The 22500-nt window shown below is 37.4% G+C and overlaps 1 protein-coding gene and 2 non-coding genes across 3 annotated transcripts in view; 1 reads left to right on the top strand and 2 right to left on the bottom strand.

Moving 5' to 3' along the window:
• Positions 1 to 380: 380 nt before the first annotated feature.
• LOC145783507 (E3 ubiquitin-protein ligase RNF14-like) overlaps positions 381 to 22500 on the bottom strand; it is a 311490-nt gene continuing 289370 nt past the window's right edge. The window contains exon 7 of the mRNA XM_082595396.1: positions 381 to 391. The gene's annotated coding sequence lies outside the window, so the exon portion shown is untranslated. The remainder of the gene's footprint in view (positions 392 to 22500) is intronic.
• Positions 1300 to 1402, top strand: LOC145783722 (U6 spliceosomal RNA). The gene has a single exon (XR_014290943.1). It is a non-coding gene; the product is annotated as a U6 spliceosomal RNA (small nuclear RNA).
• On the bottom strand, positions 16616 to 16718 carry LOC145783731 (U6 spliceosomal RNA). The gene has a single exon (XR_014290950.1). It is a non-coding gene; the product is annotated as a U6 spliceosomal RNA (small nuclear RNA).

The raw sequence follows: 22500 nt of genomic DNA, 5'->3' as shown, positions 1-22500 counted from the left end.
CCAGACAAAATATTTTTCAGCTGTGCGAAATAGTCATCGAGAAAAACCTCACACTTTGCTGCAAACACCCCCAAAAAAAATCTCACCCATTCAGAAACGAGTTTATGCCTTCACTGGTTTCACGACCTGTTTGCATTTTCATTTGTTTGTGATTGAGCTGATTTAACAAATAAACAATAAACCGAAACGTTCTTTTGCTAAAAGTAAAAAACAGATGACGCGAGTAACAGAGGTCCTTGACCCAGAGTGACGTCACAATAGAGCCATGAGAAACCGACTTCGCAAATGACTGCTACAGTTGTTGACGTCATCTGTACTTGCGCGTGACCGCAGTTGCGTCACGCAAATAGCAACGGGATGTGCTAGGTATTTCAACGTCTTTTCAACATTACTTGGTGGTTGCGAATATGTTCGGACATGCAGTGTGAAAGATTTGATCAAAATTGCAATCTGTGATGTGTTTCAAAATGAAATCCTTTAACAAATTTTGTTCTTATGCAACGCCTAAGAACAAAAGTTGATTCCAAAATAGAACAAGTCAATAGCCCAAGAAATAATTAACTTTACTAAAAGTTATTTTTAAACTAATTTTGTGATTGACTATTATCTGAGGTTTGTGGTAAAAGATTGCTTCCTAATCGGTTTCAAACACGCCTTCGGAAATTACTCGAAAAGTCAATATTATGTAGTTGTTTGTGTAAAGCAGGGGTCACCAACCTTTTTTGCATGCGGGCCACTTTGGCACTAAGGAAAGCTGTGGCGGGCCGCACTAATAAAATGTTAGGTAGGTTGACTCTTACGCTAGACAAGAACGCATTTCGTACCCAGATTGGCTTCCTTGCCTTCCCGTCCGCTTAATCTAAATCTTCAACTAGGCCTACCAGGTGTAAACCTGGATACGACAAACAAAAAAATCAGCATATTCATCGCCAAGCAAGAGTGGAGTTGTCACTTCGCTTCACAAAAGATATCTTGCAATTAACAATTTCAGTAAACAAGGAAATGTTTGACACATCGCAATATAGGCAACAATAGTGACCTGCAAACATATCAGCGAAAAATGGGCTCCAATAACAGGGAAAAAGAAACTAGGCACCATGAAACAAACGCTTGTCGAAATCACCGAAAAATTGTAATTCTTGAACAGTCTTCCCTCTAAAAAAGCAATGAGCTGGTTTTCATCCTTTTTGTGAGAGTCTATAACACCGTCTTTCTTTGATTATTGTCAACTGTCACTTGCGGTGCTTATCAGCGTGTCAAGAATTGTTGATTAACAACATTTTGCAGGACTTGCTTCGGCAGTACATGCTTCGGCAATACTAAAATTGGAACGATACAGAGAAGATTAGCATGGCCCCTGCGCAAGGATGACACGCAAAATCGTGAAGCGTCCCATATTTCTTTAAAAAAAAAACATTTTGCAGTAGCCTACTAAGCTAAATATTTTCATAATACAATCAGAAAAAGTCCTTAAATTTATATATAATATTTTGCCAATTTATTATAGATTGAGTTGGCACACCGACCTAATTTTCCAACAAAAACTTGCATAAAGAGAACACTGCTCGTGAAACACAATAACGGTGAAACGCATGACATTTGCAAACATAAAATAAGCAACCCTATGCTCACAGACAATTTTGAAATTCGAAAACAGATGTTTTAATCAACCACTGGGACAGTGTGGCTGGACATCGCATTGGAATAACTTTAAGCAACCCCCACCTAGAACTATAATCTGATTAGTCGGTCGGTGGAATCGTATGCAAAGCGAAAATATGCTTCCCGAAAAGTATTTTTGCCTTCGTGCTCATTAACTCCTCAAGAAAAGTATTTTTGGTTATACTTGTACGCTGATACCTTCCGCGGGCCGCAGCGATACAGCGTGGCGGGCCGCCATTTGGTGACCCCTGGTGTAAAGCATTGTTTGGAGAAAGGCTATAAAGCTACCTATCACTTTGGCCTACATCCGTCACTTGAAGAAATACGGTTTGCTATGGATTCGGAAAGGGTAATCTAATTAAAACAATGATACTTGCAGATTTTTATACATCAAACATGGCAAAAATATTTTTAGAAATATTCTTATGAATTTAAAATTCCGTTTTTTTACGATTTTTCGGCAATGCTACTTTATGAAAGACATAAAGTTGTGCTCATGCTATTGGATATTTTTATCCAATCAAATGTATACAAAGAGGAAGAACCTGAATGCGAAGTTTTCACCAAACAATAACCACATAGCTTCTGACTTGTTTTGAAAAAAAAGATAAAAGCTCTGATTTTCAAACTATAAACTAGTTGGTAAAAAGCCGCATGCAGTTAGAAAAGGGAAAAGGAGTATTTTCATAAATTAACGACGCATCGTTGTAAAATGAACTAAATCTCGTCTTAAGGGAAAAGGCAGCTAAATTTTCATGGTAATCATCTTGTAAGGCTTTTGAAGTTATCAGGACACTTTGTTTGTGTCAGGCCCACACATAGTCCGACTCTAGCCTTGAGCTTTGTTTCCATGTATGGTTGTTGCTTACATTCAATTGTTACTCTGAAATTCTAAATTAAACAGGACTAAGTATCCACCGTAAACGGCAAACCAAAAGTTTGTGTTTTTCTTAAACGTTATTGCTGCTGAGCTTATATTTAAAATTCCTTTGATGAATGGAACGTGTCAGAAAGAGTTTCCATCATTTTTAAGACCAAATCTATTTTTGTGCATGTAAAGACTTGAAATAGCGCAGAAAGTATTTATAGAATGAGAACTGGAAATGTTTTTCGGTTAAACTAGTTCACAATTGCAATATGATGTCTGTTTGCTTTTCTTGTTGAAGGAGAAACTCATACCAACTCGCTGGAATGTTTACAAGGCACTGTGCTGTGGATGGATTTGAAAAGAGCTTGAAATGACGTTGCTGTCTGTAAATCACGTCACACCCATTTCCCTTTCGACATCTGATCCCATCCGTGACGAGTAGGTTGAGAGGCAAGCTGCCAAAGTTCTTGTTTGTTTCAATTATCATTCCATGATCTTCGATCTTCCAACAAGTTTAAAGTCACATCATTGACACATCAATTACATCAGCGTCTCTCAGGTGACATTTTTGTCTAGACTGATCGATGTACAAAGAGATAAGGAGTTTTAAAAAAGAATAAACAAACATTAAGCTTTCTGCACAAAGGACACAAAATTACGGATATCTCTGGATGCTTTTGTCTGGACTGCATGTAATCTTTTGTGTGTATAAGCTATGTGGTTTACGGTCAATCTTTTTTGCACAGGAGGCCACCGTACAAATTTGTTTACAAGTTAGAAGAAAAACGAATGTCACAATTACTTTATAGAGTAGACCAAACCCTAATCTAAATTTTACAAAAATAGCTAAGGTGTTTGTCACTGGCATTAAATGAAATCACGTTACATTTCTAGACTGCACTCTCATTGAGTGGATAGCCTTTATCTTGACGAGTATGGGATACCGCATAATACAAGCGCACCCGGCAACCCTTATGTGACAAATATCGTTGAACAACGGTCATGTAACTCATATTTGGTGTTAACTAACACAGCTCAGTTCGAGGTGTGATGTGCTTGTCAATCACCAGTGAATCAGTTCAACATTTACATAACCTTGTACAGAAATCCATTTCGCACTACTTGAACGTTGCGGAAATCTGTTCATTGAATCCATAGCAACAGCAGCAGCATCAAACTGCCACCATTTAGTGGCTGATGGCTGCCATGTTTAAACTTCTAATCCACCCAGCAAAAGTTCTTTGTTTACAGCAACGTTGAAAAGATGTAAAAATTGTAAAGTTGTGAGGTATGAGCCACCGCCCAGATTTCAGCTTGTTATAGCGTTCTTATCTCTATCCCGTTGGAAACTCCCCGACTAAACAAGTTTTACGATTTACGTGTCGCCATGAAAATACCGTCAACAGGCAGTGACCGCATCGGCTTTGTGAAACAACGCACACAGAAAACGGTGACTCATCGCTGCTTTTACCAAATGAGTTTAATTTTGCTGCTTCCTAGTTTTAATTCGTCACTGAGTTGCGCAAGCATCTGGATAACATGCTTTGATAAGTCGTAAAGAAAGAAAATATTTTGCCTTGAAACCGAACAATGGGAGAAATGTGACTGCGCCAGTAATTTGGTCGCATAAATAATAAAAAACAATCATTGCGTCACAGAGAAGACTCCCTTGCTACAAAAAAAATGTGTCATTCTGGACCAATTTTGATTTGGAAGTTTTTCAGCAAGGTTGTTTTAGTTATTTAGTATGTGTTGTATAACGCCGTGCTTATACGTCGAATGACGTAAGAATAGTCGTAAGAAAAGTTAGTTATGTTAAATAAAACTTATGTCTGAGTACTCTCTGAGTATTCTGAAAACTATGTATGTAAGCCACTTGCATGCAAATTTGTTAAAATTACTGGCATACAGTTAGTCATTTTTAGAATGGCATAGGGTTAGGCAATGGCACATTTGCAAGAACTCTGGGTTATTATTAACCACGCACAAGATAAGAAAAGCCTGAAATGATCTGATTAGATAACTCGGAACGCTAAATCACATTTTACCTCAGTTATGATGATAGGGTGTTTGAAAAAATAATCTGAATTTATTTTAACACTACATGTCCAGGATACTGTACTTTGACAGCAGCAATGTTTACAGTCTTTCCTAACATGGGTACATTGCTGTCGGATTACAATTACATTGTGATGTAAATGTATTTGATCTTTACATTGTGTTTGATTTGTCCAAATGCTTGCTATACCAACAAGCATAATTTGCCTTTTTAACATTATTTCAACGTCTTTAAACGTTGAAACAATCTAAAGGTAGAAGTTTCACCGGCTAAGATGCACGCTTGCAGCTAGTGAATCACCCCTTTTCTATCCGAATTTAACGTCTGCAGACAACCAGTTTAAAAACCATATTTTTTTTTGTGCTACTGTAAAAACTTTTGCCTGGCCTGTATTTAGTAGCGCAACTGTGGGTTGTTGCCAGTGGGGCTAAGTGAACAACTAATCGCATCTTGAAGAATATGCATTTATGTCGTAACATGCAAGCAAACGGCACCCAATTTTTACAGTTGGGTTTGTAGGGCAGTGGTTGATGCCCTGGTATTTATGCCCCTACCTGTACTTAACCACTTTCACTCTGTCAAAAACTTCCAAGTGTGCGAGTCGATACAATTATGACGTCTTCTTGTGTTGTTGATTTTTTGACACATCGCGATGACATGCACATTCAGCACATTCTTTGACACAAAAAGACAACGCCCGATTGTCCGCAAATTTTGCAATCGTACGATCACAAAACGACACGACTACGGTGCACAAGGTAGCTCTCCTTGTCATGCATAAATCTCTTAAGAACTTTTTACATTTTTAAAGTCTGCGAAGGTTTTAAATTGAGATTTTTTTTAAGAAAGTGTGAATCGACCAGTGAGCAGCATACCAAATGTTTGATGAATTACTTTTTCCCACAACCTTTGAAAAGCTGTTCTTTATACGATTCCGGTTAAAAGGTCATTTTCTGAGAGAACGTCTGTATTATGATGTTGTATTGTTATATGCAAAGTAATTATAGCGACTGATCCCCACTGTTCCTAGCATTCTGTTTAGTTCTAAATGCTGTATTCATTTAAAACAATAGCATCAAAAAACGAATTCAGACTGCTGCCAAACAACAAAAACATACATGAAATGTTTACCAACTTAATCTGGTGGTTTCTGATTCGTATCAATTTACACCTTCCAATGCTGGCTACATCCACCCAAAACGATAGACTTTAAAAATACTTAGGCCATGATTAGGCTAATCGTAGATATTGTGTGATAATGTTTTGGGTTTTGACGGCTGATGCTACCCTTTACGAAAAGGAAATCGTTGTTTGAAGTTGCGTATCTGTAAACTAAAATAAATTAAAAGATTTAAAAACTTTTGCAGACGACGCTTATTAGATGTCTCGAAAAGATGTTTGGGCTACTTTTACTGTGCACTTGTATTTATTTGGACAAATGACTTTAGTGGGTTGTAAAACATTAGTCCTGTATTCAATATTATTTCTTTGATCATACCCAGCTACCACAATGGTCGTGGCTGTTAAAATATACACTATACAATATAGTCTGACTGATATCACATTTTATAATATTCAATTTAAATTTAATCCAATCATATTTTCATATCTTTAAAAAAACAAGTTTTTAAAAACAATTATTTGGAAACTTGCATCACAGTGTGACGTAGGCTACTTGCAACAACGATTCAGTCTTGGGAAGACAAGAAACTTGATACTCATAATGTCAATTTAATTGTGAAGAGAGGTTTTTTCTGCACAATAAAATAAAAGTATCAGTGATAATGATCTAAACAGTGAGGTTTCCATTTAACACTTGCAAAGGCGAATCACGCTTTATCAAAAAGGGAATTTTCGCGCAGCCGTAATCCAACTAAACACAAACTTAGCGGTTTTCAGCCAGTTGCCAACAAAAAGATCCTGAGCTGCACACGGTCTGACCATTGCTACAGATCCGATTGATTTCAAATAAAATAGTGGATAAACTGTCATGCTTATTCCCAGCTGTTGTCATTTAAGGTCTGGCAACGTTGAAAAAGTATAAAAAATGGCGACTTATCCTGGTTGTGCAGAAGCCATCGATTCTTGAGGGCCCTTTACACGACGGAACGTGCACTACGGAGCTCTGTGACAGCTTGCAAGTTTGGTATGATGGAACACAAATAATTTTACTTCATTCACAGGTGTGCACTTGTGCAGTAAAACAAAATGCAACTAAATGCTACCCCCGACAGCAAAATCCGTCGTTTTTACACTGCTGTGTGGGATTGATTTAAACTGATAAAATAGAATATAAAGTTGTTTGTGTCCAGAATGTTTTTTTTAAGATTTTAGTTTTTTTTTTTCTTGCCTTCAACCTTACTGCAGTAGTGCAGTATATGACTTGGTAAATTTTATTTTGTGTGTTACTTTTTCGCTGTGAGGATGCGCATTGTCATGAAGCGCGAAACGCCAATGAAACAAGTATGTTTCTGCTTTTACTTTTGCATTCAGTGGCGTAGCCAAGGGGGGGTTTTGGGGGTTACAACCCCCCCCCTTTGGCAAGCGTGTAACGTCGCGATATTGAGAATGATGCTTTCAGTCTAAAAAAAATTGCCTAATTTTATACAAAACTGCATTAAAAGAGCGAGTTTTGCCAATACCAAACATTCAAACATCTCAGCCAGGAATTAGCAACAAGAAAACATAGAGACTTAGCTTTATTACCGAAAAAATGCCGAAAAAAACATGATCTTATCCTTTTGCTATGCCACCGGACAGCATCATTTTACAGGAATATTTATACCCACATTTTTGTTGAAAATGCTCTCAGAATGCACCAAATTCAAAGTAATTTTTCAAAATTTTCTGGGGGAGGCCCCCCAGACCCCCCGCCGCTGGGTTGTCAAAACCCCCCCTTTCCAAATTTCTGGCTACGCTACTGTTTGCATTCATCAGACAAACGTTGCAACCCCCTGCTAGAAATATTCTTGATGGACACCTAAACTTTTCAGCATGTTACTCCAAATAGTGAAACAATTTCTTGCTGCCATAAAAGCGACACACAAAGCTGTTAACTTAGATTAAAGTAAATTTCAGAATTTCAGCGGATTGAATTTTATAATAAAGAAAATTATCATTCTTCATTCATGAAGAAAATTTCCAAATACAAGAATTCAGTTTTTTATGTGTTTTGTACACAATAGTTTGTACGAAGTTGAAATTTTTGTTTATCGAACAACAATTTAAACTTGCAAAAGTTGGTCTCTATTGGTTACAAGGTGACACGTAAATAAAAATAATTCTCAAAGATTTTCAAAAAGCGCGTGGCTTGCCAAAGAAAAGCAGTTTAAAATTGATACCAGTTATGTCGGTGGCAATAAAATTCTCCATACAACTGAAGCAAAAAGATTCACAGTAAAAATTAGGATATCCGGATTTGCAGACTAGTGCTGATCTTGGGAAATCTGTCTTCCGGTATTTGCTTTTGAAGCTTGAATTGTAGTCCAAACAAAAACAGGAATACACTTCGACACCTACGCATTGCCATCACTTTCTTAACACTTTTTCCCCAAAAAAAGCTCAGTTGTCTGAACGCTTACTCATCCAAACAATAGCATGCTGTATCTTTTTAGAAATATTATTTACCGAAAGCTCATCAATGATGTAATAGCTCTTGAAAACTATCGCAGAAGCTATTGACAAAACTGGATAGAAAATATTGATCGTGCGATTCCAAACAAAAACAGGCGTTGTTTATACTGTAAGTTAGCCTCTTACACCTATTACATGCGGTGGGCTAACTGTCTTGGGATAAACTATTTGTTTAATTTTAGTAGAAGTTTGTGTCTGGATAGTACTTTAAATGTGCAGTTCTCATTTTAGTTTATAACTTATTTATTCAATGAACAAACACACGTGAAAGAAACGAAATAACGATAAAGAATTCATTATTACAAAGTATCCGAATACGAAGAATAAAGATTCGTCTTCCTTTGACGTATTTTATGAACAAAATTTGCCTCCTGCACTATTATAACCAATACATGCCATAACGCAGTGGGATATTTGCACCATGCACTGTAGCTGTATTTGCTATGCAAGAGGTCACAAAGCAATTGAAGTACTTTTATTATTTGTGCAGGTTAATTTTTTATTTAAAGAAAACAATTCGTCTAATAAAAGTAACAATTATTTTTAAATTACTTCCATATCAGCGAAAATAGAATATGTCATTTTCTAGTTTTAAAATGTTAAACCGCAAGTCATCTGCCAAGTTTCGCAAACGAAATTATCGCCTTTTGAAGCCAGTGTTTATCCGACTAATTGCTTGGCTCTTCATTGTACAGCACACGTGCCACAGTCTAAGCTGAAAATTAAATATAAATTCATTTGTGAACGTTAAGTTCACAGGGAAGGAAAGCAGCAATTAGCGGCTTGTAATGGATAACTGAACTATCCGTTCTTCATCACCTCCTGGCACAGGCCAAGTGTTTCATTGCTACCCAGCCCCTTCTTTGTTGCCACACCTTCTGAGCGGAATGGGCCTTATACTTTTTCAAAACACTTTCTTAAATATTCAGCCTGAACCATTTTGCCCAAACAACAAAATCCATCATGTTTACATTGATTCAACTTCTACAGACGTTGAATTAATGTAAAAATGACGGATTTTTCTGTCTTGGGTTTAACCTAAATAACAAAAAATTACCTGTCATGGTCGTTTGAAGGACGTGGTGTCATTGTTGACGTCATGCTACAAAATACGAGTCAACGCTATTGACGAATTGGTCACGTGGTTTCGTGTACTTTTTGGTGGAATCAATAGTCAATAAAAATTTCCAACTTGAAGAAACCTGTGATTACGAGCAAGTCAGCGATATCTCCGCGTCATGTCGCACTTGAAGGAGGGGCTTGTACACAAAAACTTTTCACTAATAACGCACTTTTCAATAGGAAAATATGACAATCGTTGTTTCGCTCGTTGAAGTTTTTCAAGCACAACCGCTTAATGTGCTTGGCTGAACCATGTGGGCTCTTGGTACCAAAATAGGCTTGAGCAATTAAAAACGCTTAAATGATTGTAACAAAGAGGCCGAAGCTGCAATTAATTTTTTAAGTGCAAGGTATTCCAAAACAAAGCATCAATTCAACGATGTAGAAATCGTTTCATTGTTTAGAGTTAGACGTTATTGCAATATGGTAGCAAAGTTTTGTTACCAATGTTTTTTTGTTTTTTGTCAAACAAGTACCCTAAAGTTTAATTATACAATAGATGTTGTAGCAGCAGGCTTAGCCTACCTGGACAAAACATTTTTTAAATATTTACGACTTTTCGCAAAAACTTCAGAAAATTTTAAGCAAAATATGTTACAAAATTTTGCATTTCATTTCGATGCTGGAAGCAAAAGTTTTTGTCTTGATTTTTTTTAAGCATTAATTCATTTCACTGTGAATTCAAAGCTAACAAACAAATTATTTATCGTGGCTTAGAAATGTTCACCACAAAAACGATTTAAAAATATTTCGAAAGCTTAAAGCAATTAGGTTTGTCACAAAGTTTGTTGTCTTTGTTTCAAGTTAAATACATTGCAAGAAGTTTTGTTTCTACTAAAAAAAAGTTTTTTTAAACAGTTTTTCAAAATACTGGCCTACATTCCCTTGATTCTTCAGGGAATTGAAGAATCATTGTTCAAACATTTTTTCACGATTTTAAATTAATGACGTAACGATAGAGAGAGAGAGTCGTTTTGAGAGAGGCAAGTTAATGGAAAAAGCAACGGTCCAAAACGATTATACTAGTTTTGAATTTACACCAAAAAAAAAATTTTCAAAATTATCGTGTTTTGAACATAATGTCTTAAAACCACAAAATGTTGATTTTTTTTTTGTTTTTCTTGTTTTTTATTGCCTAAGCAGCAATGGCAGAACGTGAGATGATGTAAGTGGAATAATTCAAAGCAAGAAATGAGGCGTTACGAAAAATTATTCAAGTAAGTGCAATGACTCAAAATGTCGCATTTCAAAAAACAACTAGGGTAAATAAACGTGATCTCTAAGTCTTGTATGGGCTACGACTATCCCCCATGCTAAACAATGACTTCCGGTCTATGAGTCTGTTGGTTGGTATTTTTCTTACCAATTACACACATTACACAAGTTACCAAATTCAGAAAGTAAAAACAACACTCCTCAAACATGACACACGCCCTTTCCATAATTCTAAAGCCTTGGGCCTGGTATCAAAACAAATCTAATTTGTGAAAAACGAAAATCAAATAAGAAAACAATTCTAATTACCGCTTCGTGTTAGAAGAACTGGTGGGCGAGCCTTCGAGTCATCATCAAAGCGGTTTCTTACGAATGTTCACGTTTGTTTGGCTTTGCTAATCCCAAATCAAAAATTAAGTTACAGAATTGTTCAAGATTAACTAACTTTAAATTGTTTTCGTAACAATCGTGACGAACTTCATAACATTTTATTAATTACGGAAAGAAACATAAATAGCTCGTGTTCGAAGGAAAAACTTGTTAATGCGTTATGTACATATGTTGGTCATATACACAAAACATAACAACGTCTAAACACATGCTTACTGCGTCTCATTTTTGATTTTTTTCGGAAGGAATGCGTGAAGCTCAATCGCTTAATTGCGAACTGGGGTGGGCCGTTTCAACAGCAACATGTTCCAATGGGGCCTCGCCGATTCACCATCTTGTGCGTGTGGCTCAGATTCTCAGACTGCACACCACATTATCTACCATTGTCCTGTATATCGACCCCAGGACAGATATGTGGACCTCACAACGCTCGATGAACACACAGTCCATTGACTACTGCGCCAGGATGTAACAACGTGATCTGTGGCGACCTCAAACGCAAGAAGATTTAGCAGCCGATCGTAACAAAAAGACCAAAAATCGTTTACCAAACATTTGCATTTTTTAAAATTGATTGTTCTTTTTATTTCGTGTAGGTCGTCTATTCAACAGGACTACTTTAGAGTCGATCGAGTATTTTTTTCTAAGGATGTTGAAATGCTTGATATATCCGAACAACGATTAGTTGTTTAGTTTGTGTGTCAGATGATCTTTCAGCATCTGCTTTTTTGCATGAGGAGTTGTGTTTCTAGACGACAAGGGCGCGGGAAGTAGGGGTGCTCAAGGGGCTGCAGCCCCCCCTAGAACAAACTCAGCCCCCCCTGGAATTTTCAATAATTGCTTCAGCCCCCCCTAGAAAATTCTGACAATTTAAGGTAGGCCTACATAACATATTTTCAGAAAATTTTTTGAACAATAATATTGCTACGATGAATCGAGTTCTTGTTACGTGTGGTCGCGCTCATCATTTGCAATAAAGAGTCGTCAATCATAGGGAGCTATATAGGCTACCTCGCAGTAGCGGTACTAGCCACCCTCCCTACTAACACGGCGGTCCATCGTTTATTGGACATCGTTCTGCAATATTTACATTTCATGCTGTAGGCTACTTCTGAACATTAGGCTACAATATAACATATGATTTTGCTTTGTCATATCTGACCGACATGACAGAAGATTGTGCAATGAGAGAAGACGCACATGCAAACATATTCGGCTTGGTAAAACAAGCACGCACTATGCGGCTTTATTTTGCGATTACCTGCAGCTGTGAAGTTTTTCAGCCTGCAGAAGCCGTCGCAAGACAGCTCCAAAACAAGAAGATCTCTGCTTCTTCAGCTTTGGAATCAATCACCATTCTCCGCGAACGGATCAGAAATCTCAGAAAAGATGAATTCGTTTCCAAGCTTATGGAAGCAGCGAACGTCTTTGCGTCTGCTAATAACCTAAAGACGCCAAAAGATCCCCGAGTGAGCAAAACTCCAGCAAGATTTCGAAACACAGAGGAATCGGATAGTTTGTCGTCTGCGGGAAAAGGAGCTTGGAAACGGCAATACATCGAAGCCCTTGATTTGGTTCAAGCTGAGCTTGATCGAAGATTCGACCAGGCGGATCTGCTTACAGCAGCCAACAGAGAAAAGGCCCTTTTGAGCTGTGTAAACGGTAAGGAAAGATCTGATACTGAGATCAGCTTACCCGATGCCATCGCCTAAAAACGAAACTTACTTTGCTCAGCGATGTTGTAAGTAAAAAAACCGCAAACTCCGTTCGAAAGGTTGCTGAGCTATTATCGCAACTAAACCCTCAAACACTAGATCTTTTCAAAGAAACGCGAAAATTCGTGCTCTGCCTTTACCTCTCGGTTTCAGCTGCATCATCACAACGTTCTCTTTCTGCTCTAATACGCCTGAAAACGGGGTTGAGAAGCTCAATGACACAAAAAAAGACTCACGGTAGGCTACTCATCTTGCGTTAATGCATGTCCACCAAAACATTTTGGAAACTGTCGATGTCAAAGAACTCATGACACAGTTCATAGACAAAACGACATCTGAGCGAAAATCAATCTTCGGAAGCGTGTGAGAGCTCATTTCCACAAAATGTCGATTTCATATAACTTTTTAATTTGTTCGATTTTAATGTGTGTGTTTTGGCGTCGTTTATCTTATACAGGAGGCGCCAGGATGGCCACTACCAGTTTTATAAATCTACTCGCACACAAGGGGGGGTCTGGGGGGCGAAGCCCCCCAGAAGCTGATAACACTACGACAGCTTCAGCCCCCCCTAGAGAAAAATAGTTCCCGCGCCACTGCTAGACGATGTTTCATTTGGGGTCAGATGTCCGGCATTCTTCTGGAAGCCACTTGATGGTAGAGTCGCCGGGCAGCTGTAAAAGTCTGAGTAAAAGTTTGCCAGCCGTAGAATATGTGGTCTGCGGTTTGTTCTTTGGCACCCCAGATGCTGATAGGCTTCATTTATGCGTTAAAGATCCGAAGCGCCCAATGCCTGTAAAAAGCGATTCAGCTCTACCCAGGCAGGTTGGCTGAGCCTTTCCTGGTGGCATATATCCAGCATCGAGGACAAAAGAGCAGGGTGTGGAGGTGTTGTGTATCCACTCCTCTTTCCAGGTGTTAGTGATCCAAGCAGCACAAAAACTACCTTTGTTAGGGCAACGGTTGTCCTAGCTGGAACAATGAGACGCAGAGACGAGGATTCGGAGCCTTTCCAAATCCTCTAGCTAAACATCAAAGGGCTCACAACCAGCAAGCTTGACATTGTCGAGCGATTTGCCTGTGAGCACAATGCGACCACTGTTCTCTAAGCTAATGAAGCCAAACGTTCATTTCATCATGCATATTGAAACAGGAACAGGTTGTAAGAAAAGCGTTTTAATTCATTCTGAGTGTGAAACATTTGATATGCAGACGTTGCAGATGCCCTCAAAAAAAGTTTGGACTCTTTGCTTGTCGAGAATAGCGTGGCAGTGTCTGAGTGTCTCTGCTTTTCATGTCTCTTTATTGCCCTTTAGTGTAAAACTTTAATTTCAAAGTGATTGACGAACCTCACCGCAAGAGGGTTTTGGCTTAGCCAAAACGTTGAATCAATGTAAAAATGGTGGATTTTACTTTCTGGGTAGCGCATGTTTATCAAGATATCTCATTTCAAGAAATGAAATCAGTTTTCTAAACACCAACTCACAATATTATTAGCGTATGCTTTATTCACCCGATAATAACAGTCACTATGTGATTACTGAAAAGTTTGGGTGTCCACTATACGTGTTATCACTCAGCATTTTTCAAATTTTGAATTTTTGGTGACAGCCTACTTTCAGTATAATAGTCCAAGAGTGTTTCCATGCATAATTATAGTTAAAAAATCCACTGATTATGTCACACAATCTTAGACCACAAGATGACGAGCGACATAATATGCAGTGGCATAGCTTTACAAAATATAGCACGATTTCTTTTTTAAATTTTTATTTTGTGACTTAGCAATTTTGAAACATATTCTATCAATAGAACCATTGATATATTTGTTTGCGGTTTGTTTTTTATTATTTGATAATATCGCAGAAGTTGCATTCTTGTTGTTATCACTTCTTTACGTATATCGGCTTACGATGTTCATGAACCAATCAATTTTGTACTTGCTTGATCATAAAACCTAATCAGCAACTTTCGGTGGACATCCAGACATAAGTTTTTTTTTAATAAGTCTCTTAGGAATTTCATGTCTGAATAGCTGACGACCTTTTGACTTCTGAGCAGCAATCTCTGACGGGTCGACCCAGTTCAAAACCCGTCCTTTTTTCTATTAAAGGGCGGGGAAACCCAAATTAACTTTGCGAGTTTTTTGTTTCAGCGTGATGTCATTGTGTACAACATGCGTTTTAGCAAAAAAAAAATCCAAATTTTGTTGCCCTCGTCTCGCTAAGGCCGCTTTTGTTTGATACCCGCTTGCGAGGTCTCGTTGCGCATCAAGCTGTGATCCTGTTCGCTGTGACGTCACAAGGTACATATAGTTGTAGCCAAAAGTTTAAGACCAGACTTGATTTATGATGATTTTTGCATTACTTCAAAATACTGCACCAGATATAAGATGATGCATAAAGATGATGCAACTGAAACAATATCTGATCCAGTATTTTGAAGTAATGCAAAAATGCTCATAAATCAAGTCTGGTCTTAAACTTTTGGCTACAACTATATGTACCTTGTGACGTCACAGCGAACAGGATCGCAGCTTGATGCGCAACGAGACCTCGCAAGCGGGTATCAAACAAAAGCGGCCTTAGCGAGACGAGGGCAACAAAATGTGAATTTTTTTTTTGCTAAAACGCATGTTGTACACAATGACATCACGCTGAAACAAAAAACTCGCAAAAAGTTAATTTGGGTTTCCCCGCCCTTTAATTCAACATTTTTAGACAAAGAATCAATGTAAGAAAGACAATGCCGGCTACGAGAAATTTTAAACTTCATCGTCAAATTAACGATGGTTTTACGCCGGTGGTAGGCGTACGTACCAGAACACCAATAGCATATTTTACAATCTCAGCATTGAACAGCGTTGCATAATGGTAGTTGCATGTTCGGTTTGGTGTTTTCGTTTTACTTTTGAACGATTTCCGTGAAGATTTATTTCAGAAATCTTGGGAGGTTTTGGGCGTCTCGTGTAGTAAATTCAGCCAACATATTCATTTTAGGTCTTTGATTTCATTGCAAAAAGCTGCATCAGTTGCCATGTAGCAGTATAGCCAGGTTACAATGTAAAAAAGAGCATAGTTTAATTTGTTTAATATGCTTGGTGCAGGTAAAGACGTTAAACTGCTTCGAGAGTGGTTTTTCCTGTGCAAGGTATTTTTCAAAATACTTCACTAATGCCTACAGCTGTTTTGAAAGAAAAAATATTTGGATAGAAACCATAATAAAAAATTTTACTTGTTTGAATTGAAGTGAGGGCAAAAAATTTTGGGTCGTAACAAAATGTTTTTGTTTAGAAATGTCTCATCAATAACCAGGCGAAAAAGCCGTTAGGAAATCATTTGTGATAATATCCTTTTTTAAGCAATGTAAACGCATAATTAACACTAAAATTAAAATATAAATAAGTTCGGTTCTGCATAGCCTAGCCCAGGGGTCACCAACTGGCGGCCCGCCACGCTGTATCGCTGCGGCCCGCAGAAGGTATCAGCGTACAAGTATAACCAAAAATACTTTTCTTGCGGAGTTAAAGAGCACGAAGGCAAAAAATACTTTCCGGGAAGCATATTTTCGCTTTGCATACGATTTAACCGACCGACCAATCAGATTATAGTTCTAGGTGGGTGTTGCTTAAAGCTATCCCAATGCGATGTCCAGTCACACTTTCTCGTTGGTTGATTAAAATGTCTGTTTTTGAATTTCGAAAATGTCTGTGACGGTGAGCATAGGGTTGCTTATTTTAAGTTTGCAAATGTCATGTAAACACTAGTGTGCATTTCATCGTTATTGTGTTTCACGAGCAGTGTTCTCTTTATGCAAGTTTTTGTTGGCAAAATAGGTCGGTGTGCCAACTCAATTTGTAATAAATTGGCAAAATATTACATATTAATTTTAAGACTTTTTCTGATTGTATTATGAAAATATTTAGCTTAGTACTGCAAAATGTATTTTTTTTTAAGAAATATGCAACGCTTCACGATTTTGCGTGTCATCCTTGCGCAAGGACCATGCTAATCTTCTCTGTATCGTTCCAATTTTAGTATTGCCGAAGCATGTACTGCCGAAGCAAGTATTGCAAAATGTTGTTAATCAGCAAATTCTTGCCACGCTGATGAGCATCGCAAGTGACAGTTGTCTATAAAAGAAAGACGATTTTACAGACTCTCACAAAAAGGATGAAAAACCAACTCATTGCTTTTTTAGAGGGAAGACTGTTCATGAATTACGATAGTATTACGATTTTTCGGTGATTTCCACAAACGTTTATTTCATGGTGCTTGATTTCTTTCTCCTTGTTATTGGAGCCTATTTTTCGCTGATATGCTTGCAGGTCACTATTGTTGCCTGTATTGCGATGAATGCGATGTGTCAAACATTTCCTTGTTTACTGAAATTGTTAATTGCAAGATATCTTTTGTGAAGCGAAGTGACAACACCACTCTTGCTTGGCGATGAATATTCTAATGAAACCGCTCGCCTGGCTATTAATGCGCAAAACAAGTGGCCTCGTTTATTAGGCAATGTTTTGTTTGTTTTTTTGTTTTATTATCTTTATCCTGCATTGCGGGAAAGCGGACTTGAGCGCTATGCATCGGTGTACGCCTTCCGACGTACACCTGACCCACGTTGCAGCCGACTGCAATGTCTGTTTCCGGTTGTTTACTCTACCTATGACTTAAATTTGGTACTACCCATTACTCGAAATCGATCACTGGGTAGAGGCAATTATCGTAAAGTTCCTTGCCCAGAGAAACAACAGCAAGAAAGAAGTCAAAAGTGTTGTAAAAGGAGCTTGGCCTGGCAGTAGCGTTGTTCGATTAATTTTGTTGCTGCAGTATTCTAACATAAATATGAACAACATGTAACGCTCGATATTAGGTACGAAATGCGTTCTTTTCTAGCATAAGAGTGAACCTACCTAAAATTTTATTAGTGCGGCCGCCACAGCTCTCCTTAGTGCCAAAGTGGTCCGCATGCAAAAAAGGTTGGTGACCCCTGGCCTAGCCTATAACATTTTCAAAAGAATATAGACCAGGGGTGGGCACAGTTGTTCAAAGAAAGAGCCGCTTGCGGATAAACCATAAACACCAGCGAGCCGCAAAATCAGTTGACACAAAATAACATAACAGCAATAAAAACACAATGATTGCTTATCCATATCAGTTTTGTACTTGACTCGCTAATCTCTGAAAATTTGAACGATAAGTTGTTAATGCTGTGCGAATTAATTCTTCCAAGTGTTCATTTGTAAATGTTGCACAATGTTTTGATTTTACAAAGTTCATTACAGAGAATAAAGATTCACAACCATAAGTTGTTAGAAAAACAGAAATGAGTCGTGCAGTGGTCTTTTTGTGTTCTGAATATTTATTCTCAGGAACCTGCAGATTTTTTCAAAAACTGATATTAATTAATTTAATTTGTAGCAGACATTTGTTGCCTGTCGGCGGGTTTTGTAACCGTTGGGTTGTATGCTAACTAGAGATTGAAAAATCGATGGCAAATCATTCCCAATATTGGTGTGTTCTACTACGAATTGAGTTCCTTTTATCCGTTTGATAACTTGGGGAAGTTAGGTAAAAGTACGGTACCGTTTATTCATAAAGCACAGCTTGTGAATGAACCTCAAAACTTCAGACTGCTAAGTTCTAAGCAGCGCCAGCACAGCACGTAAAAATAAATCATACCTAGCATAATTCTTGGTCTCAAAATTTCGTATAATCATGCTTATAGGCTCAATAATACTTTAATGCTAATTTCTTCCCAGAACAGACTGAGTGCTCTGGTCAGGCCAAGTTGAAGTCATACAAATACAACAGATTAGATTTATAAATTCTTACAAAAATGAATAGCCTAAGTAAGTTCTGGTGCTACTTCTAAGCTTCAACTAATCGCTACTTCGCGACTTTACTAAACTTCCAATTGTTGCTGACTGAGCGCAAAATGAGCCAGGAGAGGCACAATGTTGCTTTTGCAACGTCACAATTCCATTGTTTAACAGTGGCTACAGTAAAAGAGAGACTCCTTTTTGATCTTTGTATTGTATTGCCTATTGGGCGCAAATTAGATTTTGAAGAAAGTGTTAGTCACAAACTTTAATTTATAGCAACCGATTTTTGCGCCCCTATCAATGTGGCACCCACGACTCGAGCCATGCCTGCCATAACCTAGGTACGCCACTGCTTGGTTGACAGCGCGAGATAACATATTTAAAATAATCTTAATTTTTTTTGTAATATTACGATTCAATACAAGAGCCACAAAATGTATGTTGAAGAGCCGCATGCGGCTCGCGAGCCGCAGTTTGCCCACCGTTGAATAGATTATAGACTGACAAGCAGCCTGCTTTTTTTTTCTTGTCAGGACTGTTTTGTTTAGACTTGAGATTCGGTAAGCTACCAGTGACCTACAATGCAGGCATTTTGTGATGTACTGTAGTTTTGATAAAGCGCATTTTTCCTGTTCCGTTTTCTATATTTACAATCTGACACAAACATTGCGCATTTTTTGCCCATTTTCAAAGAGAAACCTAACCCTGCAACACAACAAAACTATTTTTCTGTTGCTATTTTTTTAAGCAAAACCATTTTTGTATGTACTGTTTATTTCTAGATCTGCCACCCTTTGTTTCACTTCAAAAGCATTTCTTGATGTAGTACCAACGTATGTAAGAAAACTTCAGATACGTCACAGTGTAGTAAAACTTTTTGTTTCCAGTCCAACCGTTTTGTTTCAGCGTACAGAAACTTGAACTAGCTCGTATTTCAAAAGCAAGTTATCCTAACTTTTGGTAAATTTGATGTTTAAAACCGTTAAACTAATGCAACTAAGACAGAGCTTGCTGCTTTTATCGTTGGCTTTAAACGTGTGCTTATTTTTGCTCCCTTGGCACACGAGGCGAATGATTCACTTCCTTTCACAAACTTGGCACTTTGGTTCTAAAACAGTTTTACTAAGGCTGAAAGTAACATGCAGGGTTCAGCAAACTTCCTTAAAAATTCATGTTTTTGCTCAAGCGTGGATGCAGGTAATCTATCTGGCAAGGTCGGGAATGAATTAAGACGCAAAACTGAAACCGATCAATTGCTACTGCCACTGGAAGGGAAAGAACAGGTGGTTATATTTTTCTTATGCAAGAGTTGTAGTAAATTTTGTCTCAGTCTGTGCAATAAAATGCCTACATGATGATTTTAGACGTAGACTATCTAGGCATAGTTTGGTACTGCCATTTTCCATTCATAAAATGCTGGCATTTGCACGACAAAATCTAACCTCTTGGCGTAGTTTTTTCAGAATTGATTTCGCTATAAGAATAGTATCTTCAGCTTCATCTTATTCAAATAGAATCATAGTTTGATTTGAAACAAGGTCTATTTTTGTTTCGAATTTTTCTCGCAGTGGACTATAAGATATTTCATCATTTAAAATCGGTTACAAACTAAAAGTTGCTCTTTTGGAAAATTTGTTTTGATAGGCTACAATCTCACTTTAATTTCAATAACGCTAAAGTAGGCTTAAATCTAAGGGTATAAGACGAGATTGTGGTCAGGCATGGCCACCTAGAGATACGGCCTGATTTGTCACATTTTGCAGAAATTTCCAAGTTTTTCTAACTTTGGGCAAACGTTTAAATAAATTTTTCTAAAAATTAGATTTTTACGCTTTCTTTATTGTTTTCCCGAGATGTCACAATAGGTTTTAACATCCTCACATGTTGAAAAACAAAGAAAATTTGATTTTGAAGATTTTAGTCAGACTGTAAATTTTCAATAAGAGTCTAATTTTGCGTTTTTCAACTTACTTTTTCTCATTTGCTATTGCTTCCCCAAGGCAACAAAAAAGTTTTATGTCATTAGGAAACCTCAAAAAGTAAAAATATCTCAAAAAATGTCAGTCAAGCACCAGCAGTAGCTGTAATCAAAATCTGCAAAATGTGACAAATCAGGCCGCATCTCCAGGTGGCCATGGGTCAGGTTATCTAAAATATACACAGAGGTTCGTTTTAATGGGCGACACTAAACAAGTCATTCTTTTGGGGTGCCTTTCCAGCTTTATCTACTGTTGATTATATGTCAGAAGCTATAAACTCTAGGCAGAAAGAATATTGTGTGTCAAACAATGCTGCAAAAATTCAGTTTCTAGTTCACAAACTACACTATTTTCAATTTCGAACTTAGTGATTCTCAATCAAATTCAACCGCGTGGTTATGGAAATGAAAACTCCCCAGATTGGCTTTGAAAGAGCTACCGGATCAATAAAATTATAAAGGCAATCTATCTTCCCAGCAATCTCAAGAGTTTAAAAGTTTTCGAGTTCAAAATGAGGGACTTTTATTTTGTGAGTCCAAGCTTTAGTTTAAGTATAAGCTTGCGTGTGTCAGTATAAGCGTCAGGAACGTCTGCAGACTTTGAATCAATGTAAAAATCGACTGATTTGCTGTCTGGGTCATGTCCTTGCCGTCAGAGTAAGTTTTTCTCTAAACCGTATACCTTGTCATAACAATTTTATGTTACAAAATCCCTTCAAAATTTTGCAAATGGTGATGGCGTATGTTTTTCTGCTTTTCGTATGCTATGCAAACAGCATCATATCTGTTACGTAATTTTCACCCAATCATTATATTGAAAACGAAAAAAAAAGTAGCTAAAGGCGGATATTGACAACAGCAAAACCATCTCAATTTCTTTTTTAAAATTACGTCTAAAAATTAAAAAATACGCGATTTGTAAAATACAAGCCTAAAAACAAGCAACCTGCAAATCTAAAAAAATACAAGCCCAGTTTGAGGAAAAATCGCATGGTTGACCGCACTGCGTTGCACAATTCCCTAAAAAAATCTTCCCTTTTCTAAAAGAAAAAAAGAAACTGACTAACGCTTGTTACATTATTATGCCTTGTCTTAATTGATGCTTCTTTTTTTACCATTAATAAATAGTTTGCACCGAAAAATTGGTCATTTTTTCTGAAATCTGGCGATGATTAATTCAAACATTTTTTAATTCGTAGTTTGTTTTGATAAGGTTGCGCACAGACACAGCAGGATGTAAAAAATATCGTTCAAACAGAATAAAAACCTCAGTTGGTTTGTGATTGAAATATTTTATAGCTGTTATTTTAAAAAAGTTTACTCCCCACACCATCTGGCAGTTTAGTGGCAAAAATTGATGATGGGCTGCTTTGCAAAATAAATATAGGCTATAAAGAACTGATTTTTTTAAATGCATATCTCAGCTTTTTAAGATGAAACCACTATGCAGACATACCTCACTGTTAAAACACAAGAAAACCATCGCAAACTCTTCTTTTGTTGAGCTGTCGGCAATATGCGATTTACTATTCAAGCTGGAATTTTGTGTGAAAGAAATAATTAAAAGTGTCAGGTATTTGACTTTGTACAGAGTTCCAGAAACTAGACCCAGCACAAAAGCAAAGCGTAAATCTGTCGCAGGTACATATTTGCCTAAATGAAACGATCGTGTATTTGTTATTTACAAAACAACCAGAAATACGATTTTGATTTGTCTTTTCAGTCGACAACATTGAAAGCAATGAAAGAGTGAAAGTAAGTACTGTAGAATGTAGATCACAGACTGAAACAGTGGAGTTTACTGTAAGAACCTGCGAAAGGTGAAGCTTTTAGCCCAGTCATATTGCAAGCAAAAAAGATTGACACTTAGTTTTGAAAACTGTAAGCTAATGATTAATTGGACAAACAATTTCTGAAGCCTTTTTAGCTAACAGTGCTTGCAAAAGCGTGAAAAACACAAAGTCGATATTACGTAGTAGTTTCCGCTATCAGTTTCATGTTCTCTTTCCGACCATCAAAGCAAAAATATACTTT

Source organism: Aplidium turbinatum, chromosome 14 (genome assembly GCF_918807975.1).
Source record: "Aplidium turbinatum chromosome 14, kaAplTurb1.1, whole genome shotgun sequence".
Taxonomy (NCBI): domain Eukaryota; kingdom Metazoa; phylum Chordata; class Ascidiacea; order Aplousobranchia; family Polyclinidae; genus Aplidium; species Aplidium turbinatum.
This window is presented reverse-complemented; position numbering and strand designations above follow the sequence as displayed.